The 6,696-nt window shown below is 43.6% G+C and overlaps 1 pseudogene; it reads right to left on the bottom strand.

The window, feature by feature from the left end:
• Window positions 1–2,243: 2,243 nt before the first annotated feature.
• The window catches only part of LOC105501855, a 23,748-nt pseudogene continuing 19,295 nt past the window's right edge, over window positions 2,244–6,696 (bottom strand).

Here is a 6,696-nt window from a genome sequence, read left to right as displayed (position 1 = left end):
AGTCCAGGTCCTCGAGAGGTTGCAGCAAAGAGGATTTGAAATCGTGGGCTCCTGTGGGGAAGGAGCGGGCTCGTCTTAGTTCAGCGAATGCGTCCTTTATAGGGAACTGAGGCGGACGTCCCCCTGTACCCTCCATCACCCAGATAAAGCAAGAGCCTCTGGACTAAACGGACATATTTCTTATGCAAAAAGGAAAACACATACAACTAATCGCTCAAACAACAACAACAAAAGGACATTTATGTGCAGTTGGGACAGCAAACCAAGTCCTGGGCCTAAACTTAAATAAAAGACACATTTATATCCAAGAGAGACCACACCTGTATTCATATGGGAACAATTGGAATAGTGATATCCTCAAGGTGTTAAAAAAAATTATATATATATATATGTCAAAAGATAGGAAATGAAAAAAAGAAAAAAGAAAAAACGGTGCTAGCCGCAGTTGGTGGTGTGATGGCCATGAAGCGTCCTGGGCCTCCCGAGGCCTCTGACTAATAAACAAGCCATGAGCGGTGAGGACACAGTCTCCTTACAGTTTCCATTGCCAACAGCCATCCATTATTTCTTTTTCCTTTGTCTTCCTTTTCCTTTTTTTTTTTTTTTTTGAGACAGAGTCTCGTTCTGTTGCCCAGGCTGGAGTGCAGTGGCCAGATCTCAGCTCACTGCAAGCTCCGCCTCCCGGGTTTACGCCATTCTCCTGCCTCAGCCTTCCGAGTAGCTGGGACTACAGGCGCCCGCCACCTCGCCCAGCTAGTTTTTTGTATTTTTTAGTAGAGACGGGGTTTCACCGTGTTAGCCAGGATGGTCTCGATCTCCTGACCTCATGATCCGCCCGCCTCGGCCTCCCAAAGTGCTGGGATTACAGGCTTGAGCCACCGCGCCCGGCCTCCTTTTTTTTTTTTTTTAAACAACACCACCACCTTGAATCAAGTTTCTTTGTATATGGAGGTTCTACATCTCTCTTTTGGCAGGGACCAGGCAAGACTTCAGAAAAACCCTCATGAGCACATTGCATTTGAAAGATGTTAGACACGAAATGCTAAATGTAGTTGGTACAGAAGTCACGCTTTTTTGTCCACCTCACAGATGTGAACTTTTCAGTTTTGCCAAGAGGCCAGAATGATTCCTTGTTTGAATTGCTCCAGTTCAAGTCTGCTGCTTTCCTACAATTTTTCAAATTTTATAATGTATTAAATACGATAAACTGTTTAAAAAATAAGGTCTGTGTGAAACACATGTGTAGGGATCAGGCTGGATTAAAATGAAATTTTTCTTTTTAAAAAAATTACTGACAAAAAGCACAAAAATGTACAAAATGTGGCACTAAATAGATGGTGATCAGGACACGGTTACAGTACGGCAGTTGAAACAACAGGCAGCACATTGCCTTGTTTGACCTCAGCTAAGAACTGTACCTGCAGAAACACATTTTTCGCCGCTCGGGGCACGCTTGTGAATGACTGAGGAGGCCTGACAATGATTGATTCAGGGGTTACAAATAAATTTCAGCGAGCAGGCAAATTTGGAAGTTTGGAACCTGCAAATAATGAGAGTATCTCATGAAGCCACTAGAGGATGTCCTTTTGCCCAAAAAGAGAATTCAGCCAAAAAGAAGAAATTTTGTGATATAGAAAACAGAAGATTCAACCCAGGAAGGATTGGAGTGGGTGGGAAAGGTGTCTTCAGAAAGAGAAAAGTGATAAAATACCTGATGCACCTGATTATACTGAGAAGAGACTTAAATAACTGGTGGAAAATTATGCTTGGATTAACAATGATTATATATGTATTTAAAACCAAGTTAATAAACAATAGGCCAGGCGTGGTGGCTCACGCCTGTAATCCCAGCACTTTGGGAGGCCAAGGTGGGTGGATCACCTGAGGTCTGGAGTTGAGACCAGCCTGACCAACATGGTGAAATCCCATCTCTACTAAAAATACAAAATTAGCTGGGTGTGGTGGCGCATGCTTGTAATCCCAGTTACTCGGGAGGGTGAGGCAGGAGAACTGCTTGAACCCAGGAGGCAGAGGTTGCAGTGAGCCAAGATGGCGCCATTGCACTCCAGCCTGGGCAATAAGAGTGAAACTCCGTCTCAACAACAACAAAAAAAAGGGGGGGAAAATAAACAATAAAATGAACGCTATCTCTAGGGAAAACAAAAAGTTGGGGTAGAAAAGGAAAAACCAACATAGATAGGCTTTTGCAAAAATCTCAGTGACAGCAGACATGTCCATTACTGTCATAACGTGAGTAGCGAGCACTGTTCTACCAGCACCAGGATGCGACCGTCTTGACAGCACGGGGAGGAGAGTGGGAAGGATGGAAGTCTGTGGTGGGGCTGGGAAGGCAACAGGGGATCTGCAAGTCCAAAATTTCAAGATGCGACATCATAAGCATGTTATTTGCAGATACAGCAGGTAAATTCCCCCCAAGAAAAAGCATTCTGGGTTGGGGAAAAGCTGGGGTGGTGTGTAGGACACAGGGTGTAAGAGAATGCTGTATTTTGCTACAAGCATTCTCAGAATATCTCCTGATACATGTATATAATAACTTTCATAATAATAAAAATTGGGGGAAGAAGATGGGTTTTGAGTGATGGAAGAAAAATTGAAGTATCCAGATGATGTAGTAGTCAGGGTTGTTAACAATGTCCTTGGAAAATTCCAGGCTTAGAGCCAATAAACACAAAGCCCAGAATGGGGCTCAGGCAGATTGCCCAGGAGGCTGCAGAGCAGCATTCAGGGTCGGTGGCCACCATGCCTCTCTGTCACCCTACATGGAGCTGCTGGAGCGACAGCTTTGGACCCAAGTGATGGACACTCTGAAGAGAAAACAAAACCTTCCTGGGTGGGGAAGGAGAATCAAAATACAAGCCTAGAACTCCCCACTTTTAGAGCAGACCCCAAGCCAAGGTCCAAGCCCCCTGGATAAGGAGAGGAGTGGGAAATCAAACTCAGAAGGCAACCCCCTGCTCCCATGCCAGAGGACCACACAGTCTTTTCCACTCCCAGGTTGACCAGTGTAGGGTTTCTTCCATGACAATTACCATCGGACCACCAGGAGTTTCCCCACCAGGAGGAAACCCAATGTTTAATACAGACCCTCAACTACACACAGGAACAGAAAACCTGGAATCAATCATTTAAGGAAACAGAAGTAGCCCCAAAGAAAACAAAACTAGTAGAGCAAAGAGGAAAGGATTTTCATCATAAGTATAATGAATATCCTGAGAATAGTTTAAGTAGATACTGCATTTTTTAACAGTGTTATGAAAAAAAAATTAACTTATTGAAAATGTTACTGGATGGAAAGTCATTTTTTTTTTTTAATGTTTTAGACGGAGTCTCACTTTGTAGCTCAGACTGGAGTGCAGTGGCATGATCTTGGCTCACTGCAACCTCCGCCTCCCAGGTTCAAGCAATTCTCCTGCCTCAGCCTCCTGAGTAGCTGGGATTACAGGCACACACCGTCATGCCCAGCTAATTTTTGTATTTTCAGTAGATACAGGGTTTCACCATGTTGGCCAGGCTGGTCTCGAACTCCTGACCTCATGATCCACTCACCTCGGCCTCTCAAGTGCTGGGATTACAGGCGTGAGCCACCATGCCTGGCCACAGATGGAAAGTGTTGACTGTGAGTTGTCCAGCTTCTTGGCATGTTGAACAAAGAATTTAACAAAACACACAAAACAGAAAAAGAAGAAGCAATGAAAGTGCAGATTTACGGAAGCGAAAGTATGCTCCAGAGAGTGGTAGCAGGCTGAAGCAAGTGGCTCAAGAGCCCAGATTACAATGTTCTTTAGGGTTTTTATTAAGCTAAAAGAATTTGGTAACACCCCCTAGGTGCCCTTTAGAGGCCTCTAATTGATTACACCCTTTGAAGGACTGGCCTACAGCCAATCAAAGGCTGAAGTGGAGACTTCACCTGTGACCAATCAGAGGCTGAAGTGAAGAGTTGGCCTGTAGCCAATCAGAGGCTGAAGTGGAGACTTCTGTCTGGTTATCACAGGAGTGAGGGTGTGGCCTGTAGGCTGCTTAACCTTGCCTAGAACTAGCTGCATCTGCTGTCCTTTTGCTTACGCCTTAACCCTTGGTTGCCCCAACTCCTTATTCTTCCACCTCAAAAATTAACAATGATTGCCAAAATAAAAATAGGCCAGTAAATGAGGCCAGTAGATGTGCGATAGTAAAATGGACAAAGCTGAAGATAAAATTTGTAAACTAAAAGATTAAGAAATTACCCCAGAATGCAATACAAACAAGTATGAGAGACAGGGGAGATAGATCCAGAAATTCCAGTGGCCATCTAACAGGAATTCTAGAAGGAAAACATAACCTTCATAATTTGGGCAGGGAGGGAGTACTTTCTAAGAATGTTACAAAATCCAAAATAAAAGATTGTCAAATGTGACATTATGAAAGTCAAAATGTTGGTACTGCAAAAAAGAAATGAGCAAAACTAAAACATAAGTGACAGTCTTGGAGAAAATATTTGCATCATTCATAACATGTGAAAACTTAACGTCAAAAATACAGACAGAATTTCTGCAAATTTGCTAAAAAAAGAGAGGGAAGGAGTAGAAAAATGCACAAAGAAAATGATGTGAGAGAACAAGGAAAGGTTACTGGCTGGATTTCAATGGAGGTCAGTGGCTGGGCCTGAGGTGTAGGTTCCTCCATGAGGACAGGGTCTGGTATGGTGTGAATCTCCCACCGGTGCTGAAGGAGGGAGCACCAGCCTGTCCAGTAGTGGACAGAGAGGAAGAGAGAGGGGCCAGGCTTGAAAGCAATGAGCAGTCAGACCCCCAAAATGGCTTTATTACAGTTCTAATGCCAGAAATTTAATTTTTTCTCAAACCTCAAAATAATCTCTCCTCAGCAAAGTAAATAAATGACATCATTGGGATGTTTTGAAAATCATATTCAAAAGCCACCGTAATGCAGTAGTAAATACTTTCCAGAACAAAAGGCAGCCAATGCGGATTATTAGGAGCTCAACCATCATTATCTCACACCCCAAAACAGCCAACCTTCCAGCCTTTAGTGCACTTACTAACTGGAGTCGGACAGAGGCCCCAAAGTCAAAGACACAGCCTTTAGTAAAAAATAAGAAAGCTCTTTGAATTTATGAATCCATGTGCCATAAGAACATCCAGAATGTTCTGACAGAGCCTTCAAACTCCTGTTGCCATCGTCACAGTCTATTCTTGTGGGTTATGCTCTAGTTTAGTAACTGGGGAAACATCTCCCCGCATGGCTGCCACTCAGAGAGCTGGGTTTAGACTCATCACTCCTTTCTTTGACATTAAACAAGGGTCGTCATTTATTTAAGAAGTTGCATTTCAGAGTTTTGTGTATGGTAGAGTAAAGATGTTTGCGCACCCATATCCCCTTGATAATTAATGATGAGCTAGGAGAATGGGAGAGAAAAGAAGAAGAAGGAGACAGAAACACAGACTTTTTAAATGAAGCCAAGAGATACCTGTTCATTGCACACGAACATTTGAGGACTGGGAACTGCCTTAGCAGAATGTGTAGAATGAAAACTAGATGCCTACCAGGGACTGGTTCATCCTTCAAGGACTGGTTCATCCTGCAGAACTTGAAAATGCTCAGGGATTGAAGACATGGGTACCCTGAAGGCAGACATAAGGTGTGGACCAGAACATGGTGGGAGATATAAAAGTCTGCATAAAAACAACCAGGAAGCCTGGACCAGCAGCTGGCTACGCATACATGAATGAGCCGAGGCTGGCTGACACCAGCCAAAGTGCAGAGCAGAGTCTATCCTAAATTGCTGACCCACAGGATGGTAAGCTAACTAAGTGTGTTTTCTTTATTTTTATTTATTATTATTATTATTGTTGAGATGAAGTTTTGCTCTTGTCACCCAGACTGAAGTGCAGTGGCATGATCTCAGTTCACTGCAACCTCCACTTCCTAAGTTCAAGCGATTCTCCTGCCTCAGCCTCCTGAGTAGCTGGTATTACAGGAACCCGCCACCATGCCCAGCTAATTTTCTGTGTTTTTGGTAGAGACAGGGCTTCACCACGTTGGCCATGCTGGTATCAAACTCCTGACCTCAGGTGATCCACCCACCTCGGCCTCCCAAAGTGCTGGGATTACAGGTGTGAGCCACTGTGTCTGGCCTCCCTCTCCAGACTCTATTTCCCCTCTGCCACCTGGATACCAGGAGAATTGCTTGAACCCAGGAGGTGGAGGTTCAAGTGAGCTGAGATCGCACCACTGCACTCCAGCCTGGGTGACAGAGTGAGACGCCATGTCAAAATAAAATAAAATAAACTGTTGGAAGCTATTAAGTGCAATAGTTATGAAAGTAGAAATGTCGAGTAGAACACACTATTAAAGCTATGAATATGAAAAAAAGAGCTTTGAATTGTTTTGTATGTTCTCTAACTGATCTATTTCTTTGGATAATCTAGTAATTTCTTCTTCCAGATATCTTTGAGTAACAACAACTTGTTGCCACTGGCAAGCAAAAGTGATAGCCATTTCTTATTGTACTTTGTGGCTGCAGTTTGCACTCCTGAAGCTAGCAAACATCTGAAGTTTCTCAGATGCGTAGTTCACAAACCACTGTTTAAAGCCTCTTTCCTTGGCACAGGTGCTCCAGGACAGCCTTTCATAAAGATACCAAACTCCATACATACATAATGAAACATATATGAATTG

Source organism: Colobus angolensis, unplaced genomic scaffold (genome assembly GCF_000951035.1).
Source record: "Colobus angolensis palliatus isolate OR3802 unplaced genomic scaffold, Cang.pa_1.0 Scaffold756, whole genome shotgun sequence".
In the NCBI taxonomy this organism is placed as follows: domain Eukaryota; kingdom Metazoa; phylum Chordata; class Mammalia; order Primates; family Cercopithecidae; genus Colobus; species Colobus angolensis.
Note: the sequence above shows the minus strand (reverse complement) of the source record. Positions and strands in the feature narration are given on the sequence as shown.